The 24629-nt window shown below is 42.5% G+C and overlaps 1 protein-coding gene across 27 annotated transcripts in view; it reads right to left on the bottom strand.

The window, feature by feature from the left end:
* The window catches only part of NRXN3 (neurexin 3), a 1553894-nt gene that overhangs the window by 1150081 nt on the left and 379184 nt on the right, over nucleotides 1-24629 (bottom strand). The window lies entirely within an intron of this gene.

The raw sequence follows: 24629 nt of genomic DNA, 5'->3' as shown, positions 1-24629 counted from the left end.
ACGGCTTCGTTTTATTAGTGGCACAAGAATTAGTAATAACACATTCATGCAGTCCTTTATGAAAGCTCTTTCACATCTATTATGTTGTAGAATTCTGACAACAAACCTGCGAGGTGGCCGGAAGGGGTATGATCACCTCCATTTTGCAGACGGGGAAGCATAGCACAGAGTTCACTAATGCCTCCCTAGGCCACGGAGCTGATGCGGTACTGTACCAGGGCCCACCCACCCTAAGATCAAGCACTTCATCTCCCTTCAGTAACATCGATTAAATGGCAAAGAGATCTGGGGAAGAGCACCATCCCAATGGAATCTCAAACTTCCATTTCCATTTTAGTTCTGAAGATAAAGTATGGCAGGAACCTCCAGGGCAGAGATAGAAGAAAGGAGGAAGCAGAGAGCAGCCTGCACTGGAAGACCTTAATCCAAGTTCCTTAACCTTGCACACGGACATTTGGGGCCAACTACTTGCTGTGAGGTGCTGTCCTGTGCACAGTAGCATAGTTAGCAGCATCCTAGGTCTCTACCCACTAGATGTCAATAGCACCCCTACCCACCTCACAGTGTGACTTGCAGATATTTCCAGCTGCCCCCTTGGGGTGCCAAATTGCCCTTGGATTAACACATAATATTATATATAGCTTGTCTCCCAATCTCTCTCTCCATCCTTCCCCACCTCTACCCCTGCCCCAGGAGTTGTTTCCTGAGCTATTCATCCTCAACCAAAATTGCCAAAAGTCCATGACTCTTAATGAGTTTGAAGCTCATTTCCATCTCTTCCTAGACAAGCTTTCTTGGGGGAGTTATCTGTTGGGGCCTCAGTTTTCTCATTTGTCAAATAAGAATGATACCACCCACCTTACTGCTCTAGCTGCCCACTCAGTCTATCTGCCTACAAGGCACTGCCATTCAGCATCCCAGCAGAACTGTTGTGTGCCTGGGGGAGAAGGAGTGACCTCATTATGAATACACAGGACTGTAGCAGACCACTAACAAGTTCTGCTTCTCTCGTTGGGTGTTTATCCTTGGATATTCAATTCTGTGACCTGCCCTAACGTGTAATTACTTTCTGTGGCCTACAAAGCCCTACAAGATCTGGCCACTGCCCTTTTTACTACCCTTTACCACATAGCCCTTTCCCTCTGTTTGCTTTTCTTTTCCATTCCTGGAGACTCTAAGTTTGTCCTGACTCAGGGCCTTGCCCCTACACTTCACTCTGCTTGGAACAACTGTCCCCTAAAACTTCTCATGGCTACCTCCTTTGCTTCACTGAGCTCTTGGCTTAAACGTCACCTCTTTACAGAGGTCTTTCCTGACGTCCAAATCCAAGCCGCCTCAACTTCTACTTTCCTTCTATATCCACATCCCCCATCATTGTCACCTTGTTAGCCCACTTGTTTTCTGTCAGTATCTCCCTTTTAAAATGTTAGCTTCATGGGGTGCCTGGTGGCTCAGTTGGTTAAGTGTCTGACTCTTGGTTTCAGCTCAGGTCATGGTCTCACGTTTGATGAGTTTTGAGCCCCACACTGGGCTCTGTGCTGACAGTGCAGGGCCTGCTTGGCATTCTCTCACTCCCTCTCACTCTCTGCCCCTCCCCCACTCACTCTGTCCCTCTTGAAATAAGCAAACTTAAAAAAATTTTTCTAAATAAATAAATGAATAAAATGGTAGCTTCATGTGTTGTTCACCACTGTCGCCTAAACACTTCTAACAGTGTCAGGCCTGTAGTAAATAGTCCAAAAATATTAGCTGAATAAATGATTAGGTGATCTCCTCAAGTCCCATGTCCTTACAATTCCCATGGCCCCAGACATGGGTTGACAGTATATACTCAATTACTATTTATTTAATTGACCTGAGGCATCTGTTGAGTACCAACTATGGTCGCTGGAAGCTGCTAAGCCTAAGAAGACTTTTCCTGAGAGGCCAGCTCTGTCCTTGAAGTAGTGTCTTTTTTCTTTTCATTTTTCCTTTCTCTTTTCCAGTTTTGCTGAGAAATAACATACATCACTGTATAAGTTTTAGGTGTATGTTCACATATATTGTGAACTGATTACAATAGGTTCAACTGCCATTCATTTTCTCATATAGTTACAAAAAGAGAAAAATAAAATTTGTATTAAGTTTATTTCTTTTTGAGAGAGACAAAGTAAGGGAGAGGCAGAGAGAGAGGGAGAGAGAGAATCCCAAACAGGCTCCACACTGTCAGCTCAGAGCCCAATGAAGGGTTCGACCTCATGAACTGAACTGTGAGAACATGACCTGAGCCAAAATCAAGAGTCAGACACTTAACAAACTGAGCCACCCAGGCATCCCAAGAAAGAAGAATAAAAGAAAAAAAGATTTCTCCTGTGATAAGAACTCATCATATTCACTCTCTCAATGTCCCCATATATCACAGCACTGTTAGCTACAGTCATCATGTTGCATATCACATCCCCACTAGTGATTTTTCTCATAACTGGAAGTCAGTACTTTTTGAGCACCTTTCTCCAATTCCCATACCCCCAAACCCCACCTCAAGTCTGGTCTCTTTTTCTGAGTTTGGTTGGTTTTTGTTTTTAGATTCCACGTATAAATGAGATCATTCAGTGTGTGTCTTTCTCTGACCAATTTCACTTAAATGCCTTCAAGGTCCATTCATGTTGTTGCAAATGGGAAGATTTTCTCATTTTTTTAATTTATATACATACAAGCACACACATATAAATAACAGAATATTATTTATATTATATATAGCAACTTCTTTATCTATTCATCCACTGATATACACTTAGGTTGATTCCATGTTCTGGCTACTGTAAAAAAATGCTGTTATGAACATGGGGGTACAGATATGTTTTCAAGTAAGTGTTATCATTTCCTCTGGATATATTCCCAGAAGTAGAACTACTGGATCATGTGGTAGTTCAATTTTTAATTTTGTGAGAACCCTCCAAACTTTCTTCCACAGTGGCTGCACCATTTGCAATTCCACCAACATGCCCAAGGGTTCCCTTTTCTATATAGCTATGCCAACAGTTGTTACGGTTTGTCTTTCTGATGATAGCCATTCCAACAGGCATGATGTGTTCTCTCACTGTGGTTTTGTCTCCCTAGTGACTACTCAAGTTGAACATTCTTGCATGCCCCTCTTGGTCTTTCACAAAAAGTGTTTATCCTCTTTGAAGAAATGTCTATTTGGATCCTTTGCCCTTTTTTAATTGGGGTTTTAGGGGGGTTTTTTGGCTTGGGGGCAGGGGGGGATCTTTTGCTATTGAGTTGTATGAGTTCTTTATGCATTTTGGATATTAACCCCTTATCATATTTATGGTTTGCAAATTTCTTTTTCCCATAAGTTGTCTTTCAACTTTTCAGTGGTTTCTTTTGCCACGTAAAGCTTTTTAGTTTGATGTAGTCTCACTTGTTTTTTTAATTTGTGGCTTTTGCTTTAGGTATCATATCCAAAAATTCATTACAAAGACCCACATCAAGGAGCTCTGTTCTTATGTTTTCTTCTAGGTGCTTTGTGGTTTCAGGTCTTACATTTCAATATTTAATCCATTTTGAATTAATCTTTGCAAGTGGTGTTTGATATCAGTCCTGTTTCATTCTTTTACATGTGAATATCCAGTTATCCCAGCACAATTTATTGAAGAGACTATTTTTCTCCACTGAGCATTTTTGGCTCCCTTGTCAAATATTAGTTGACTGCATAAAGCTTGGTTTTATTTCTGGGCTCTCAATTCTGTTCTATTGATCAATTTGTCTGTTTGTAGGCCAGTATCATACTGTTTTAATAACCACAGCTTTATTATATAGCTTGAAATCAAAAAGTGTGATACCTCCTGCTTTATTCTTCTTCCACAAAATTTGTTTCGCCAGTTGGGATTGTTTGCGGTTCCATATAAATCTTACGAATATTTTTTTTGTATTTCTATAAAAATGTCATTGGAATCTTGATAGGGATTACACCAAATCTATAGATGGCTTTCAGTAGTATTAACATTTTAACAATATTAATTCTTCCAAACCATGAACACAGGATACCTTTCCATTTATTTTTGTCTTCCACTTTTTTCATGTCTTATAGCTTTCAGCTTAGAGATCTTTCACTTCCTTAAATTTATTCCTAAGTATTTTATTGTTTTTGATGCTATTGTAAATGGGATCAATTTATTTCTTTTTCATACATTTCACTGTTAGTGCACAGAAATGCTGATTTTTGTTAATTTTATATCCTGCAACTTTACTGAATTCATTGATTAAATTTAAGTTTTTTGGTTGAGGCATTAGGGTTTTCTCCATATAAAATCATGCCATCTGCAAATAAATAATTCTACTTCTTCCTTTCCAATTCAGATATCTTCTATTTCTTTTTCTTGACTGATTGCTCTAGCTAGGTCTTCTAGTACTATGTTGAATACAAGTGGTGAGAGTGGGCCCTTTTGTCTTATTTCTGATCACAGAGGAAAAACTTTTGTTCTTTCACCATTTAGTATAATGTTACATGTGGGCTGGTCATATATGGTCTTTATTATAGTGAGATATGTTCCTTCTATCTCTAACTTCTTGAGTTTTTATCATGAATGGATGCTGAATTTTGTTGAATGTTTATTTCTGAATCTATCAAGATGATCATATGGCTCTTTCATTCTATATAATGCAATACATTACATGGATTGATTTGCATATGTTGAATCACCATTGTATCCCAGGGATAAATCTCACTTGATAGTGGAGAAATATCCTTTTAATGTGCTACTGAATTTTGTTTTCTAGCATTTTACTGAGAATTTTTGCACCTATATTTATCAGGGATATATTAGCACATAGTTTTCTAACAGTGTCCTTTCCTGGTTTAGATATCAGGATAATGCTAGCCTCCTAAAATAAGTTTGAGAATATACTCTCCTCTTTGACTTTTTAGAAGAGTTTGAGAAGGGCTGGTGTTGATTCTTCTTTAAGTATTTGGTAAAATTCATCATGAAGCCATGTGGTGCTAGGCTTTTCTTCACAAGGAGATTTTTGACTACTGATTCAATCTATTTACTAACAAGTGCTTATTACTATGAACTTCCCTCTTAGAACTGCTTTTGCTGTATCCCTTAAGTTTTGGTATGTGGTGCCTGCATTTTCATTTGTCTCAAGAAACATTTATTTCCCCTTTAATTTCTTCTTTGATCCATTGGTTGCTCAGCACAGTGTTGTTTAATTTTCATGTGTTCATGAATTTTCCAGTTTTTCTCTTGCCATTGAGGCCTAGTTTAATGTCATTGTAGTCAGAAAATACACTTGGTATGATTTCAATCTTCTTGAATTGGTAAGGACCAGCTTTGTGAACATACACTCTATCCTAGAAAATGTTCCATGTGTGCTTGAGAAGAATGTGCATTCTGCTGTTGTTGAATAGAATGTTATGCATATGTATGTTAAGTCCATTCAGTCTATAGTGTTGCTCAAAGCTGCTACCATATTGATTACCTGTCTGGATGATCTATCCACCATTGAAAGTGGGGTATTAAAGTCCCCAAATATTGTATTACTGTTTATTTCTCCTTTTAGCTCTGTTAGTTTTTACTATTTTTAGGTACTCTGATGTTGGATACATAAATATTTACAAATGTTTATAGCTTCTTGGTATGTTATCACTTTTGCCATTATGTAAAGATCTTCTTTTTCTCTTTTTACATTTTTAGTTAAAATCTTATTTCCTCTAGGGGCTCCTGAGTGGCTCAGTCAGTTAAGCGTCCAACTCTGGATTTCAGCCCAGGTCATGATCTCGCGGTTCATGGAATGGACCCCCAGGTCAGACTCCCTGCTGGCAGCCAGATCCTGCTTGGGATTCTTCTCTCTCTCTCTCTCTCTCTCTCCCTCTCCCTCCCTCTCTCTCTGCCCCTCCCCTGCTCATGCTCTCTCTCAAAATAAATAAACTTTTTAAAAAAACTTATTTATAAATGGGGCACCTGGGCGGCTGAGCTGAGTACCTGACTCTTGGTTTAGGCTCAGGTCATGACCTCACAGTTCATGAGGTTAAGCCTGGCATTAGGCTCTGTGCACTCACAGTGCAAAGCCTGCTTGGGATTCTCTCCCCTACCCTTTTCACCCCTCCCCCACTCACATGAGCACACTCTTTCTCAAAATAAATAAACTTCAAAAAAAAAACTGCTTATAAATCTTATTTTCTCTAACTACAGCTACCCCTCCTTTTGGTTACCATTTGCTTTAAATGTCTTTTTCCACTCCTTCACTCTTCAAGACTAAAGTGAGTCTCTTCTAGGCAGGATATTATTGGATCTTTTTGTTCCCCCCATTTGGCCATTCTATGTCTTTTGATTGGAGAATCTAATCTGTTCATATTTAAAGTAATTATTTGTAGGTAAGAATTTAATGTTGCCATTTTAGGGAACCTGGACGGCTCAATAGGTTAAGCAACCAACTTCAACTCAGGTCATGATCTCACAGTTCATGGGTTCGAGCCCCATGTCAGGCTCTCTAGAGCCTGCTTCAGATTCTGTGTCTCCCTCTCTCTCTCTGCCCCTTGCCCGCTCATGCTCTGTCTTCTCTGTCTCAAAAATAAACAAACATTAAAAAAATTGCTATTTTGTTAACTGTTTCATGGTTGTTTTATAGGTCCATTGTTCATTATTTCTTTTTTTGTTGTTTTGTGTTTTCTGGGTTTTGTGGGTTTTTTTTGCTTTTTTAAATTTTATTTATTTTTTTAAATTTACACGCAAATTATTTAGCATATAATGCAATAATGATTTCAGGAGTAGATTCCTTAGTGCCCCTTACCCTTTTAGCCCATCCCCCCTCCCACAATCCTTCCAGTAACCCTCAGTTTGTTCTCCATATTTATGAGTCTCTTCTGTTTTGTCCCCCTCCCTGTTTTTATATTATTTTTGTTTCCTTTTTTTTTTAACCTTTTTTTTTTTAATTTATATTTGAGAGAGCGAGACAGAGCATGAGCAGGGAAGGGGCAGAGAGAGACAGAGACAGAATCGGAAGCAGGCTCCAGACTCTGAGCTGTCAGCACAGAGCCCAAAGGGGGGCTCGAACTCACAAACTGTGAGATCATGACCTGAGCCGAAGTCGGACACTTAACCAACTGAGCCACCCAGATACCCCCATTGTTCATTATTTATCTTTTTTGTGTTTGGATGTCTTTTGGTATTAACATGCTTTGATTCCTTTACTGTGTTCCTCTGTGTAATTACTACAAGATTTTCCCTTGTGGTTACTATGAGGCTTACATAAAATATCTGAAACTCACAACATCCTATTTTAAACTGATAACAACATAACTTCAATAGAATTCATATACTTTACATTTCTACTTCTCCCCTTCACATTTTAGGTTATTGCTGTTATAATTTACCTGATTTCTACACTGTAATAACAAATTATTACATTTATGAATATTTTCACCACATTCTTAACTTTAAACTAGAGTTGTGAGTTATACACCACTGTTACCATATTGGAGAATTTAACTATGACTATATATTTCCCATTACCAGTGATATTTATACTACCTTTTTGTGTTTTTATAATGTTAATTACCATTGTTTTATTTACTCTCAAAGATCTCCCTTTAGCATTTCTTGTGAGGCAGGTCTGATGGTAATGAACTCCTTCAGCTTCTGTTTACTCAGGAAAATATCCTTCTTCATTTCTGAAGGATGATTTTGCCAGGTACAGAATTCTTGTTGACAATTATTTTCTTTCAATATTTTGAATATGTCACCTCATTCTCTCCTGGCCTGAAAAGTTTCTGTTAAGATATTCACTAACAGTCTTACGGGGTTTCCCTTATATGTAACTTCCCTCTTTTCTCTTATTGCTCTTAAAATTCTTTCTGTCCTTTACTTTTGACAATTTAATTATAATGCCTCTTGGTTTAGCCCTATTTGGGTTCAACCTAGTAAGGTTTTTTGGGTCTCACAGATCTGAGGATCCATTTCTCTCCTCAGGTTCAGGAGGTTTTCAGCGATTATTGCTTTAAGTATACTTTCTGTCCCTTTCTCTTCTTCTTCTGGAATTTCCATAATGAAAATGTTATTTCTTTTCATTGTGTCCCATAATCCTGAAGGCTTTCTTCACTCTTCATTTTTTTCTTTTTGCTCCTCTGACTAGGTAATTTCCAATGTCCTACCCTCCAGGTTGCTAATTCTTTGTATGGTCAGGTCTACTTGTGAAATTTTCTATTGAATTCTTCAGTCATTATATTTTTCAACTCTTAAGCTTTTTTTTTTTTTTTTTTGATGGCTGCTATTTCCTTGTCAATCTTCTTGTTTTGATTTCTTCCATTATTTTCCCAATTTCATTTAATGGTCTGTGTTTTCTCATAGTTCACTAAAACTTTCTTAAAAGAATTATTTTTAATTCTTTGACAGTTCACAGATCTCTGTTTCTGTAGGGTCAGTTACTGGAGTCTTATTAGGTTCCTTTGATGGTGAAATTATCCCTGAAAGTATCAGGGAATATATCCTCATATTTCCCTACTTTTTTATAATCCTTGATTCCTCACTTTGGTATCTACGAATTTAATGGAGCTCCTCTTCCAGACTTTATAGGTTTTAGCAGAGACAATTCCTCACCAGTCAACTCAATTTGGGATTCCAGGTGTGTCTGCTGGTAATGCCTTTGGGAAGGTGGGGCCTAATCTTGTGTTCTAATTTTGGGCAAGGTAACTGTTCAACCTCTGAGAAAGGTATGGGGTGGGAGGGTGGGAAGTTACTGTCTAAAAATAGATAAGACTGCTGGCTTGGTTCCCTACCCAAGTGAGGTTGTAGGATGGGCTTCACAGTTGCCTGGATCCTCTCGTCACGCTTACTAGATGATCAGGACTGAGTACTATATTCAGTAGCAGATGGGGCCATGAATTAGCTTCCTTGCCCTGGCAGGGCAACAGGCCTAGGACCTGTCCAACTCATTTGGAGAGCTGAATCAGGCCTGAATGTGCAGTGAATTCCCTGGTCACATGATGCCACTCATTTTGCTCCACAGATGGGGGACACCATGGGCTGTGCTTTCTGTTCAAGTGCCACTGTACCTAGGGCTGTTGAAAGAGCTATGCAGCTTCCTGTGTGTTCTGGTTAGGTTACCTTGTTGGACAGACTGAAAGGCTGTATTCAGAAATGAGCAGAGCTATGAATTAGATTCCCTACCCGGGGGCAGCAGGAGAAGCAGTTCTAAAACTGGTAAAGCTCTTTGTTGTCTTAACTCTAGCCAACCTGCACCTCCAAGTTCCCTGATTGACCAGGACCACTGGCTTTGCTCTATAAACTATTGGCTCTGTCTGCCCTTTTCACAGCTTGAATGCCACTAAGCCGTACAGTTTCCAAGAGATGTCGCCAGCCTTTCTGGTGAAATGGGGCTGGAAGACACTGTCCACAGTAGGTCAGGCTATGTCTCAACCCCTTTCCTGGGCAGGAGGGATAGAGGCTGCTCCAAGCTACTCTCAATTTCCCAAACAGGCTCTCTGTTTGGGAAGAGCCAGAAGCTACCCTCAGCCATGGCTATGAATTAATCCACCTACCTATGCATATCAAGAGAAGCTTTAATACCCAGTACTGGCTTAGTTCTAGGGACCATCGGCTCTGCCTGTCTGCCTCTCAATTTGAGTACCACTGGGCTGCAAAGCTTCCAGGAGTTGTCACTAGACCTTTGCTCAGATGGGGCTTGAAGGCACCATCCACAATGGGTGGGGCTATGACTCAGCACCTTGCCTGGGCCAGGAAACTCCTTGTTTAAGAATCCATATCAGGCAGATCTGCACCCGGAGTTCCCTGGTCGCAGTGTGTCCCCCATACGGTTCTGCAGATTAGCAAAACCACTGGTTGGCTTACCACCTGGTCACTGCAGGTCTGAACTCAGTCTGCCAAGATCCTTGTGCCAGCCGTTGTAATCCCCTCTCCTCCTCCATCACAGTCAGATTCCCAGTGGTCAGGCCCCACAAATCTCCCTGCAATCCCCAAGGTGCAAGATTGGGGTAGGAGCTCCCACAAAGTGACCCACATTGCTGGGGGAGACTGATTCTGTTTCCCACTAGAGGAACCAGAGGCTCAGAGGAAACCTCTCTGCATGATGTAGCACTGTCCTGGGGGAGGGGCGATGTGGTCCACTTGTAGCCACTTCTCTCACCCTTCTAATGTAGTCTGTCTTGGTCTTCAAGATGCAAGGGGTTGCTTCCATGTTCTTACTCCCATGTTCTAGGAATCTCTCGGTGATATCTTGAAGAGATGTTAGTTGTTCTTATAAGGGAGAGTGAAGTAAGGAAAAATGTGTATCACCATTTTGGTGGCATTGCTCTCCAAGGTGTCTTATTAAAAAGAAGTATAACCTGTGGTGTCCTCTTGAATTCCTCAGTTCTTCGTGGCTAAAAATGCCACTGACACTAAGTGGTAGGAAGTACTAGTAGGAAGGAATGAAGCGTTTGAGTGTAGACTCTGGCCGATTTATGGACCCGGAATTTTACACAGAAAGGAGAACCCTGAGGTGGTCCACATCATTAAAAGAGTTAAAACAACGATTATGGTGGAAACCATCCCAATCCTCAAGTGCCATTCATCGTTACCTGGGTAGGTCTAGACCCTGGTTTTCAAGTTCCTCTACCCTACCCTGCCATTTAAAAGCAGAGGTCAGAACAGCAGTGGGCTTAGGGGTAGGGAACACTAATGACAACATAGATCCTGCCATCTGGTCTTCACCACACAGACGCTGCCCTGTGAGCCAGCCAGCCACACAAGGTCAGAAGAAGCCCTCAGAGACCTTGTCCTTCAGATGCTGGCAGGCAACTCAGCTAGCTGAGGAGGCACGCCCTCGATGCTGGTACTGCTGCTTCCACATTTAGACTGCACTGCATTACCTCACTGCCAGCCAATCGGCACCTCCGAAGGCTCAGCACGCATTCTCCCCTTTGCCACAGACATTGCCTCATGTCGCTCCCTGCTCTTAGAGCATGCTGCACACCGTGTACCCAGGGCCTCTTGGGGGAGGGGTGCAGGGGAGGTAGAAGGAGAGAGCCAGCCATTGTGACCACAGGCCCCAGCAGCCTCTTCCCCCCAGGACCTCCTGTATCGTGCACACGATGTTAGCATCACAGGAATGCAATATTCTGCACACCTGGGCCCTCTCGGTTGGGAGGAGGCTAGGACAAGAGAGTTGAGCAGAGGTGATGAGAGACAGTTCAAGCACAGAGGAAGCTAAACTCTGAGTTACCCACAGAGCACTCATTATATCAGTGGTCTGTGAAACGCCTGGAAACAGAGCCCTGCCAGCCCTGCACTGGGCGAGGACAACTATTTTCTCACCTCCTGCCTCAAGCCCTGGCTCATAGAACCCGGGACCAAACTACAGCCACCAGTACCCTCCACTGACAAAAAAGAAGAGCAAAAACTAATACTTTAGGAAGTCACAGGGTCCCTTAGAACCAAGACATACCCATGCTGTTGAAGCAAGAGAAAACACCCCACGCAGATCTTAGAAAAGGCATCAGCAAAGTATTATGAGCACCAGATAAGTGTGTACCTATAAGTGTAAGCCCATAGTAGGGAGTCTGACTCGCAGTGGGGACAGAGACCAGAGAGATACTGAAGTGCACCACCCTGTAGTGAAGCTATGCTACCCCCGTGCCTCAGTCAACCCTCCTGCTCCTCAGAAGACCTCCAAGCTCAATCTAGTCGGAAATCTTCAGAGATAAGCATTTTTGTCTTCATGCAGTCTCACTTCAAAGTTTTTTTTTTTTTTCCCTCCAGATAGAACCAGAACTGTTAACGTATCTTTAAGTAGAGAAAAAGGAAGAGGCAGGGCTTAGGGAGCAGGGTGACTATTATAAAGCTTCATGGGGTGTTCAATATTTTACACAAACACAGCTATCCAGCAGTAATAATGGCTCCATAGATGTGCCACGTGTGTGTATTGTTAATAGCTTTCCATACACCAAGGAGGAAAGTGTGGTCAGGGAACACGGAGGAGAAATATTAATGAGGAGTGAAATCATATGATTCAAGACAATCGCCATTCAATGTCTATGTGCACAAATAAAGGCGGGGTCGCTTCCCACCAACATCAGACCTAAGCCTCCCATGGTACTTTCCCTTATCCCTCTGCAAGCCAAGAAAGCTTCTTCAGCAGCAGATCACATGGGTCCTCCTATAGATTAACTGTTGTCACTCTGTCAGCCCCTCCCTGGGTAGAGGGATTATGAGTTCAGATAACGTTTTGTCCCGTTTCTAGTCCCCAGCTGTCATACACCCTGCCTAGAAGTGGGGTGGGTACTATGAACACATTCATCAGAAAAACAGTTCAATTGTAGTAGAGCAATAGGCCTACTGCACACAGAGCAGACTGCGTAACCTGTAAGTCAATCTGCTTGCTATATTTAAGGTGTTAATGAAATTTCATAGAGGCAGAGAAGAAGGAGCCTAAGAAGGTCAAAAGGAAATTGACCTGGTGCCACGCTTAGACAATTGGGGTATTCTGTCACCTTTCAGCTCTCAGGTGACACATCTGTCCAGGAAGACATGTTTTTCCTACCGCAACCACCATAACAGTGATACGTTGTGGAGAAAGCAAGGTACAGAATGAGCCTTGGGCAGCAGAACCCACCTCCTATCAGAGGACACATAACAATGTTTTATTGAATCATACCCCTCTGCCCCCAATTCTCACAACAACTGTCTGGGGGCCTCTTTGGCATCAGGCCAAAGTCTCAGTAGCCAGTAAGAACTGGGTCCTTAAAAAAGGGTTAAAAAGAAATCACTTGCCATCAGTTCCTAAAACAGCAACAAGAGCGAAAGAAAGAAAGAAAGAAAGCAAGAAAGAGAGCAGTTAGTAGAAAATCTTCAGTCCCACTTTACAAAGCCAATTTATTTTCAGCCTTTTTTATTTCATTTATTACCTAAAGGATAATGCACACATTTTCAAGACCTGGTTAAAAAAAGAAACCTATTACATAACCATAATAGGCCTGGCAGCTATTGTTATAGTGAATACACTGGACATCTCGTTTCAGAGAAATAGATTTCGAGGTCGGAGGCCTGAGCATTCTTTTAGGGTGGCCCAGTGAGCCAGCTTCCTAGACAGAAAGGACAATGTGAACCTAAACATGTAGTAAGGGAAGAAGGGAAAGCCACTTCTGAACCATTAGAGGAATGGAGATGGGGCAGGGGGTCATTGAACTGTTTTTTCTTTTTCTTTCAAGTAATAAGAGAATCTGATATCTCTCTTAAATGCGGTGAACAAAGGCTGATCACTCACACATGGTGAATGAACCCAGCAATCCCCCATGCTGCAAGACCACTGGGCACAACCTCCAGGGCCAACAGGCCACTGTAAGGAAGAGCAAGATAGAAGTCTAAGTCTCTCTGGGACTGTAACAGAAATTCTGCACCATAGAACTAAACAGTCTAGTCCATTTCCCTCATTTGCTGTCATAGAAGAAACTGTGGGTCTCAGAGAGTCAGTGACTTGTCCAGGGCATGGCTGGAACTCAGGTCTACAGCTTCCTCCTCCAGTGCCCACCACCATCTCTCTACCCAAAACATGGTCCATAGATTAGCAGCATCAACAGTGCCCAAAAGCTGGTTAGAAACTCAGCCTTGGGCCCATCCAGACCTACTGCATCCAAATTTACTGTTCCCAAGATCCCAGGTGCTAAGAATGTATATTACAGCATCACCCTGCTTTGCACTGTCCCCATACACAGATGTGAGCAACTTCTCTGAGGGAGTCTCAGTTCACCAAGACAATTTTCCACTCTGCTCTCACTGGCCCTCCTGCTCCAAAGTGGTCTTTAGAATGCTTTCATGGGGACCCAGCTCACTAGTTCCAAAACTAAACCTCTTCCTACAGATAAGAAGATCTCCTGAGTACCAATAACACTAGGCAACAGCTAACTAAAGCTGGAGGTCTATATGCATCACTGTCTCCACATCTTTTTTCTTGTAAAAATAGAATTTACTTCTCTGATGATAGTCACCATCCACCATTTTGTTCCATCCCATTTGTAAGCCACTGCAATTCACCATCCTCCATCCCCAAACCCATGCAAGCTTTCCGTTCTGTTCTTAACTGTACAGGATCATCATCCTCAATGAAGAACACATTAAACTTCTCTTTAGGAATGGTCTAGCTTTGGGTTCCAAGCCTCCACTGCTTGATAAAGGAACTGTTGCTATATCCAAAATGCTTTTTAAAAGGTACTCCTTGGAACATCCCATCATTACATAAGAGATTGGTCAGCTCCCAATTCCCTCAACTCATTTGCTAGAACTACAGAGCAAGAAAGGACTGAGTCCAACAACTGTGTCTCACAGGTGAAGACAGCGGGACCATGCTCTCCTTACAGATGGAGAGCAGAAGTGAGCAAAACACTCCCATACACCTTGCCCTTGGGAGTAGACCATGCTCTAAGTGTCCAACCTGCATGAATCCTTTAAGAGGAATGGCCTATTTCCACACCACAAAGAGCACCACAAAACAGCAAAGAGGCCTCTTAACCCCGGCACGGGATACTTCACAGGCTTAGTCCTGAGCCACCTGCCTGATTCCTCTTCCTTTGACCACTAACCTTGACTGTGTCCGGGGCTTTGACTTCCCTTACCCCCTTAGATAAAAAGCTCAAAGCGAACTGTCAGGCTTTAAATTCACTTAGTTCTTCCTTCTTCCTCTGCTGCCTTTGCTTACCCTGGAGCAACCTTCCACACCTTCTAGTCCAGGTGGAGAGGACATCACTACTGCCCAACGTGCATCCTGGCCCAAGAGCAGAACCAATGTTTTTAAGACCTTGCACTTCCTTCAAGATGCTGAAAGTCAGAAGAAACATGGGAAGACACACCTGTTATAAATTTACATAACAAGGTAACAGATGGTAAGAGTCAAAGAGAATCTCAGACAATGACTAAAGAGGCCAAAGGTGAGAGGGGTCATGAAGACAGAAGTCTTTGGTGATTTCATAGGGAAGGTCAGACTTAAACTGGGCGTTAAAGAGTGGGCAGATTAGGGATGGCAGAAAGGAAGTGAAATGAACTGGATCAGCCCTTCCAGAAGCTTCCTGTAGGAAGTACATGAAAATCTTCTCACATGTCCTTTAGGAGCAGTAGCTGTGAGCATCCTCTCCTGGGGAGAAGGCACACAAATACACAACTTAAGGGAGCAGGCTGCTTACGAGAGTGGATGTCTCTTTGGATCTCACTGGTGGGGGGCTTCTAAGGGCCTCCTTGACCTTGTTGTCACCAAATTCCAGAATGGCCTTAACCAGTGGGATATATGTCCTTGCCTATCTGAGGATCCTGGTGGCAAGCCTACATCTAGAGACCCCAGTCCTTCCAGGAATCTGCAGGTGCCAAGCAGGCACACAGTCTAAATACTTGGCAATACCTCACATCTCAGAATGCACCAGATTCCTGAGCAGTGAGAACAGCCAAAACAACACATTACACACACTATTGTATCTTCCAAAGCCATAATAAGGGTTATTTGTGGAGTTGTCATTGAGTATTTTTGTCTTTCCCGCCAACATTTTCTATGGTGAATATCAGCTCTCTCTTTATGGCTTCATTTTATGTCTGTGTTGATTGGGCACACTCTGAAGCAAGACAGAAAATACACCACCGTCCTGAAGTCTCTGAGCCAAGGCAGCTGAATATGGGGCAGAGGGACACGGAAGAAACAACCTTTAAGCCTCCATGAAGCCAAAAAGCCTTGACTACATCCTAATAGTGATGCTTCCCAGGTGAATATGGTGTTGTATTTCCACTTGCACTGTTTATTTGGGTTCCTGCTACACTGCTGCAGGAAGGCAGAGCAGGCACGATCATGTTACAGCTTCAGACCCAGAGAAGCCCAGTGATTCATTTAATTCCATAGTCACTTAATGGCAGAACCTCGCCTAGAATCCAAAGGTTTTTATGTGTCAGTACTTTGTGCTCTCCCCCAGACTACATTAGGAAACAAGAGTGGAAATACAACAACAGGAAAAAGGGGAGTGAAAGAGGGGGGCATCTCACATTTAGTAATTATCTTTTATTCCAAAGAGCACTCATTTACATGAGAATGGATGATATGTTACGAAAATTTCTGGTAAATACATACGTCAATAACAAAGGAAGAAAGATAGGCAAAACATAGAAAAGTGTAATATGGTGAGAGGAAACATTCAGATGTATTGAGGGATGAGTACTATTTAACAATTTTTCAGTCATTCAAAACAGTAATTATTGAGAATACAATCAGAAGTAAACAGACACACACAAGAATCCAAATTTGATCCTGTGAAATTTAGGTACAGAAACTTATACTTAAAAATAAAAACTCCTCATATTAAAAAAGAAGAAGAGGAAGAAGAATTAAAACTAAAAAGAATGAAAAAAAATAAAAATTAAAAAAGTAAATAAATAAATAAAAATTCCTGGGGCACCTGGGTGGCTCAGTCAGTTGGCAGTCCGACTTCGGCTCAGGTCATGATCTCATGGTTTGTGAGTTCAAGCCCACCGTTGGGCTCTATGCTGATAGCTCAGAGCCTGGAGCCTGCTTCAGGTTCTGTGTCTCCCTCTCTCTCTTCCCCTTCCCCACTCACACTCTGTCTCTGTCTTAAAAATAAACAAACATTAGGGGTGCTTGGGTGGCTCAGTCAGTGAAGCGTCGGACTTCAGCTCAGGTCATGATCTCACAGTCTGCGAGTTCGAGCCCTGTGTCGGGCTCCGTGCTAACAGCTCAGAGCCTGGAGGTTGCTTCAGATTCTGTGTCTCCCCCTCTCTCTGCCCCTCCCCTGCTCATGCTCTGTCTCTCTCTGTCTCAAAAATAAAAACATCTTTAGAAACATTTTTTTAAATAAACATTAAAAAATTTTTTAAATAAATATAAAAAGTCCTTCAGCTCCTCAGTTACCTAATCTCATTTTTTTCTCACGTATTTACTCTTGCTTTGTGCACCTATTAACCATCTTGGCTATCTCAGTCCCTGTACAAAATCCATTTAAAAATAAGAAGTTAGAAAGTAATGAGGCTCATACTAGTGGTACTTATGGTGAGAAGAGCTGACATCCAGAAATGAAAAAGAAAACAACCAAAAAAGAAATTAAATACTAAAAAGCTGGTAAAGAATACAAAAACAGAGAAATATGATACCAAAATTCCTATACCCAACATAGCAATGATTATACATGGATTATGCCCCGAGTCTTTAAGAAAAGGCTAAACTATTACTGATATCCTACAAAATGTTTAAGAAAATAAGAATGCATTTATTTTGGAAAGATGACTCAAAGATTAGCTCATATTTAAAACAGTTTGAGACATATAAAGGAATAAATAAAATCTGAAAAATTCTCTTGGCAGAAACTTCTCTCATTGTCCAAAAATAGGGATCTTTTAGAAGGATCTTTAGAGGAGTAGCTCTGACTTTAGCATGATCTGAATCACCTGGAGAACCTGTTGGACTCATCTCTTTTAACCTTTACAACAATCCTGTGCTGGCAGTATTCCAACATCCCATAGAGGAAAACTGCATTTCAGAGAGGTTAACTCACTTGCCCAAGGTCACACATCAAAAGCCACTGACTCCATGAGTCAGAGATAGAGCCTCTAACAAATTTCCAGGTGATGCTGCTGGTCCACAGATCATACTTTGGGAACCACTGCTGTAGAGACTAACCAGGGGAATTAGCCATTACAGAAAGGAGGAGGCCAATAATAGATGCAAGAACAAACAGGAAAGGCCAAATTCTCCTTTATGACCTGCCTAAAAGGACAGACACTTCTATGGGCTCCTGTGACTCCTCACCCAGAGAAGACCAGGGGTGAAGCTGGCATGCTAAATGCCAAAACAGTACATGGATGCAAGGTATTTCTTTCCAAGCCTTGGAGCCAGAATTTGTAGAGCCCTGATAGGCCTCACTCCTCTTCAAGCTTCTCATCCAAGCTTGTCCTGAGAGAAAACGTCCTGGGCCTACATGGGACATCAAGACCCTTCTTCAACATGAGGGGTATGTTGCAGAATTGTTCAAGTGAGCCCTGCCAGCCAATGTTGTCAAAGGCACAGCCCCACAGGAGCCTATCAAATTTTGATACAAGGAATGTGTTGACATTGGTAACCTCATAGAGATGGATTTACCATTTGCTCAAAGGCTTTCAGTAAAGACTGTCAAAGTAGATGCTGGAGGTTCAGAGCACTCCTTCAAGGCCCCCTGGGGAACAAGGTGGTATGCAGGATCGGAGCAGGGGGGCCTGGCTCACACCCTCCCCCTGCTTCCTCAGGGCCCTGAGCAAGGTCTGGGGCTTACTCGGGGGGGGGGGGGGGGGGGGGGGAGCAGTCATCAAACACCCTGATGCTAGTCTAGGACAGAGCCCAAGCTGAGAATAACAGGCTAAGCAGGTAGAAATGGGTGCTATAGGAACATTTCCTGAGCACTTGCTATACATTTGGCACAGCTGTGAGTGCTTTACCTATATCATTCCATCTTAACACTCCTGAGCTACTACTGTTAAAGCCAAAGTAACCTGCCCAGTGTCACACCTTATAATATGCTATTGATTGAAATTCTTGTACCACCTGTCCTATGGCAGAACTCCTAGGGTCTCTCCCTCCTCTCTGGCTATTCCTTGGCCTCCTTTGCTGGACACCCCTCATCTCCATGATCTGTAATCCAAGTCAACACATCTTATCTGTTAAAAGCCACAGTAAATTTTGTTGGTTTGGCAGACCCAGAAGTCTGAGCTCTGCAGCTGTAGCTCCAAAGCAGCAATGGACAATAGATAAAGGAAAGCAAATCGCTGTATTCCAATAAACCTTATATACAAAAGAGGGGGGACAGGGGAGCTCAGTCGGGTAAGTGTCCAGCTCTTGGTTTTGGCTCAGGTCATGATCTCACAGTGAGTTTGAGCCCTGTGTTGGGCTTTGCACTGACAGTGTGGAGCCTCCTTGGGATTCTCTCCCTCTCCCTCCCCCTCCCTCTCCCCCTCTCTCTCTCCCTCCCTCCCTCCCTCTCCACCCCTTCCCTGCTTGCTCTGTCTCTCAAAAGAAATAAACATTTAAAAAACCTTATACACAAAAGAGATAACAATCCAGCTGCTGTCTGCCAAGCCAACTCTAAACAATAGGTGCCCCCACCCTTCCCCTGGATCAGCCAGCCCTTCAACCTTTTCTCCGTGTTGCCCTCCAGCCTCGGGCCTCTAAACAACAGGAGCATGCTAATGACTCCCAAACTCTTACCTACAACTCACACTCACCCAAGACTCAACCACCTCTTTCGGGTCTCTACTCAGGTATCCCACAGATACTGGAACTCAGCAAGTCCAAAGCTGAAGCCCTAAGTTCAACCCTCCTCCCAAACCTGCTTCTCTCTCAGGTTTTCCCATCTCAGGAAATAACTCATCATTCCAGGTGCTCAGGCCAAAAACCTTAGCAATGTGTTTGGTGTCAACCTCGGCCAACTGGTGTCAACGAATCCTATCATGCTTACCTTTAACAAAAACCGAAAATCAGACCTCTTCCTCTACTTCTTTCAACACTAACACTGGTCTGTGGCCTCAGCCACTATCATCACTAACCTGGATTATGACAACAGTATTCTAAACAATCTCCTTCCTCTCTCCTCCCTCCTTGTCCCCAAGTGTCTATTCTCCATATGCAAGAGTGATCAGCCTTTTCTAGAATTTGGAGCATGCATATCACTGTGCTGAAACCCATCTGTGGCTCCAGCTCACTCCCACACCCATCCTCAGCTATCTAGCCCTTTTAGAGCTCGAACCATCTCTGCTCTCAGCCTTCCTCCCTCTGTCCCAGACACACAGGCACCTTCCTATGCCTTCAACTCACCAGACATATCCTTCCTCAGGGCCTTTGCACTGGCTGACACCACCTCCTCCGATAGGTTTCTGGCTCATTCTTGGACATCCTCATGAATGAGCCCAAGTACAGCTTCAACATTAAGTCACTTCCTAAACTGCTAGACAAATTTACCATCCCCCTATTTCCTTTCTCCTGTCTTATTTTTCTCCATAGCACTTATCACTACCTGATAATGTATTTATTTCCTTTTTGTCTGCCTTCCCCAAACAGAATGTCAGCCCCATAAGGAGTGGAGCTTTGTCTGCTTGCTCACTGTGGAATCCCTGAACCTACAGCAGTGCCTGTTACAGATTATTCAACGTTCTTTAGAATAAACACATGGACATACTACAGAAGATACAAAGAACTGGTATCTCACTTAATTTTGCAACCACTCTCCCAGACAGGCATTTTACTGATGAATACGCTGAGGCAGAGGCAGAATGGAAGTAAAGCAGATCATAGGTAAGTTGATGCTAGAACATGGCCTTCCAATGGAAGGTCTGGTAGGCCTGGCATACAGAATATGAAATACATAAATGTCCTCCACTGAATGTCTCCAGGAGGAGGTTATGTTGTGAAATTACTTTTGTATCTTACCAGATGACTCCAAAAGCAGTGCTTATCAAATTATTTCACCAATGCCTGTCCACATTGCAAAGAGTGAGTGTACATGCCGTGGACCCTGGCTGAGAACGAAAGGACAGAACTAACGGACAGGAGAGAAACATGGATGGCATGCTTTCTAATCTCACCTCCTTCCACTAGAGCAGCGATTTTCAGCCTTTTGGACCATAGCCGTTTGACAACATCTAAAGATTTGAAGGATCATCGCAGGAAAGAAATTACATTTTATATCTACTGATGGAAAAAATACTGATGACAAAAAGCTGATGTAAACTCAGTATCGCTTTTACACGAATTTTTACTTGATCAATCCCAAGAGCATCTACAAACAACTGAGAAAACATACTACACACAACACACTGACAGACAGTATGGTTAAGCCATTCGAAGGATGGCTTTGGAGCCAGATGGCATGGATTTTAGCCATGACCTCACTTCCCAATAGTAGAGAAACCCCAGGCAACTCATTTCACCCTCTGTGTCTTGGTCTCCTCATCCATTAGGGGGGTTAAAATGATATCAGCTTCTCTGGCTCACTGAATTGAATTCAGTAAATGCACTAACGTTCTTGCAACAGTCCTTGGCATATGGCAGATGTTCAGTAAATGGTAACCGTATTACTGACGGGCAGATAATGTGCTATGTCTGGAAAGGCCCACAGTTCATCTGCAGTAATCACCCAGCCCCAAAGAAGCAGAGAGCCCACGTGTGGGAATCACGCCTCTGAAGCATAGTTTCAATAAGTGAATCACGGAGGAGAACAGCAGTCATGTGCCCCTTTAAAAGCACTCTGGGAGATCCTGTTACTCACCATGCTTATCACAATCCAGGAGAGTTTTCAAGACACTAGGGTAATTCGCTACAGAGACACCCCGGACCAACTCTATCTCATTTCTAGTTTCTGCAAACTGTGATTGCTAGCACTGTGCTCATTAGGACCCAGATAATATTACAGCTGTCCCCTGGGGTTTCTTATAAAGGAATTTTTGTATGTGAGTAACCAATAGAAATTTTATTAGATTTAATAAGTTGAGAGCTTAAGACTCCACTTCAGTGGGAAGTGGTATTCACTTTTTTTTTTAATGCATTGGGATTTTTTTTCATTGTAAATAAATTTCGTTATAACATATCATTATTAAAAGTTTAGGAAATGTAAAAAGAAGAAAGTAATCATCCATGGTTTTCCCTTCCCCTATCCCCTAACCCTATTAAAATTCTGGTGAGCTTAAAGAGGAGTAAGTCTTAACTCCATATTATGAGTCATCATCTTCCTGAGAAAACTACAGCTCTGCACCTCTGTGGGAACTGACCTCCCAAGATCTCATGAGTCGGTCTGATGGGTGGTCTCCAGAGGCGGCAGTAAGGAAAAGTGTTTTCCCTGGGTACATGCTTGTATCCCAGCACCCTAGATCATAACCACAGGGCTGCATGCAGGAGAGTAGGCACTGAGATCTCAGCAACACATCCAGCCAATCCCATAGGTGAAGGCAAAATGGGCTGATACACACGTCTGTGTATACCTGGAAACTTTCTAGAAGGAACTACATAAAATGGTGGCTGTGACCTCTATGTAAAAGAGTGTCTGGGATAAATGAGACCTTCTTTGCATTGTATTTATTTTTATTTATTTAACAAACATTTATATAGAGCCTCCCATAGCATGTATGATATCATGTATGTATGGGTTATTCTCCTGTTAAGAAACATATAAAAAGAGATGCTGTCTAATGATAAGATAAAGAATCAGTACAGCTACTTCTCTCTCAGGGTAGGGACTTCAGCAGTCATGGGGAGGGGCTGTGACAGGGGAGGATAGCACACCATACAACTGGAGTTGTGCTTTCTAAAATAAAATATAGTATGAACTGACTGGCAGCTGCCTCAGACCTCCCTGGATCCTTAAACTCTACATCTTCAAAATCCAGAAGTGTCATTCTCAAGCCCTGTAGATGCAAGAGGTCATGGGCTCTCCCACAAATGCCCTGCACTATCTCTCGCTGCTAGGGAGACATTTATTTTCTACATTCAAGCCTTACAAATAATGGACACAACACCACCAAGGATGCTGTGCAAATTAGTAAGTACCTAATGAAGGACAGATACTGGATCAAAGATACAAACAGAGATACTAATACTAAGAATTTTTAATCCCTACCAGGGTCAGTCCTAGTATGGGCTGGGCTCAGGTATGAGGAAAGTATGAATCCCAACAGGCGTTTGCACCTTTGAAGCTGAATCCTACTCTTTCTCTTCAGTTCCTACTGCTCTAGAGTAACCGGGCTTCCAGTAAGCTATCATGTAAGGGGCAGAACCTAGCCAATTGTACATTCTCAAGAGTTTATGTGTGCACAATGAAATCATTAGAATATCAGAGAGCAGAGCAAGAAACGTCAACAAAAGTGTCCCTGTCTCCAGAGAAGGAAATAGATGCTCAGGCAGGAAAAATAACTAAAAGACATCTGAGCATAGATAAAAGAGTATTTTTATCAACTTGTAGAGAAGTTAAGAGCAAGTCTAGTTAGACCAAGTCAGTATTAGATGTGGAGTTTATGCTATATAGTAAGTTTTGATCTTGGTCAAGTAGTTCTCTAAGCTTCAGTTTCTTTAACTGTAAAAATGGGGCACAATTCCTAATCCATGGGATCAAATGAAAAGCTTACACAAAATACCTACTTTAACAGAGTCCCTGGCATTTAGTAGATGTTTTATAAACTATGGCCATTATTGTTGTGTTCATAGAGGCATATATAATAGAGGGTGTCATGTTAAGAAGTTGAGGATAAGCAGAACTTTTTCCCTTTTCAAGGACTGAGGATAAAAGCACTATGATATACGGATCAGATACCTCCAACCTAAGAGGAATAAACAGTCCTTTGGGACCCACAGCCCTGGTCTGGCCCCAAGTGACCAAACCTGCCAGTATGAGCCATGTATACGGTGGGTCAGATTTAAGGAAGGACATGGGGAGGGGCACCTGGGTATCTCAGTCAGTTAAGTGTCTGACTCTTGGTATCAGCTCAGGTCATGATCTCATGGTTCGTGAGACTGAGTGAGCCCCACACTGGGTTCTGCACTGAGCGTGGAGCCTGCTTGGGATTTTCTCTCTCCCTCTCTCTTTACCCCTCCCCTGCTTGATCTCGCTCTCAAAATAAATAAATACACAAAATAAATTTTTAAAAATTTAAAAAAAAAAAAAGGAAGGACATGGGTAGAAGAGCACTGTTTGAGATTCATTCCACAAACATTTCCCAGCTCTGTGCTGGGTGCTAAGGCTAGCCCAAGGGTGAATAAATCCTGACCTGCTCCGAATCAGAAACAGGCTCCATATGTGCAGCACAAAATAGATGCCAATGGTGAGGGACAGAGCAAGAGGAAGTACACACAGGTGGATCTTCCACTGAAAGGAGCTCATAGTTGAGCTGAAGATCGAGTGACAACACCCTTCAGTTGTCAGGAGACAACTAAAGAATGTTTCAGGCAGGAATGAGTCCACAACTTAAATGAGTATGGTGTCAACTGAGAGTAAGTGCTGAGCAGTAGTAGGAGAGGGGTAAATCGCGGCTAGTCATAAAACTGGTGCTTACAGAGATAAGCAGCCCCTGAATTCAGGCTGCTGACTGCAGTCAGAGCAGGCAAGCTGGAGTGGATGCATTTCAGTCACCGTCAAGGTGTTCCCACCGCCCAACACTCATCATGAGCTCCAGTGGTAGCAATGGCTTCTTTGCCTCTTCTATGCCGAAGCAACCCAGAAATTATTTCTGAAATATTAAAGACTCTCAGAAGAGAAGCAGCTGCCAGTCCAATATGAGTACTGTAGTTAATAAATGTAACCATAACAAAAATTAGCAAAGACCACTTACCTACCATATGCCACACGTGGTTTTCAATGTCTTCTTAGTATTGACTCATTTAATCCTCCCAAGAAGCCTGAGATATTATTATTCTATTATTAATTTTTCAGAAGATATTAGCATGGAGAGGTTAAGAAGCCAGGATGACTCTGAAGAACTTTCTGGCAAGTGTGCACTGCTGCCTTTCACAATTCCTTCTCATGCCCTGTAGCAGCAATTTTCCAGCCAGAACTGTAGGTTAAAGGTGCACGTTGTGGCTGTGAGACGTAATAAAACCAAACAACTTAGGGGAGCCTAAGTTGCTCTTACTTTTGCCTCATTAGCACAGTTCTAAAGAAA

The sequence above is a fragment of the Acinonyx jubatus genome, chromosome B3 (assembly GCF_027475565.1).
Source record: "Acinonyx jubatus isolate Ajub_Pintada_27869175 chromosome B3, VMU_Ajub_asm_v1.0, whole genome shotgun sequence".
Taxonomy (NCBI): domain Eukaryota; kingdom Metazoa; phylum Chordata; class Mammalia; order Carnivora; family Felidae; genus Acinonyx; species Acinonyx jubatus.
Note: the sequence above shows the minus strand (reverse complement) of the source record. Positions and strands in the feature narration are given on the sequence as shown.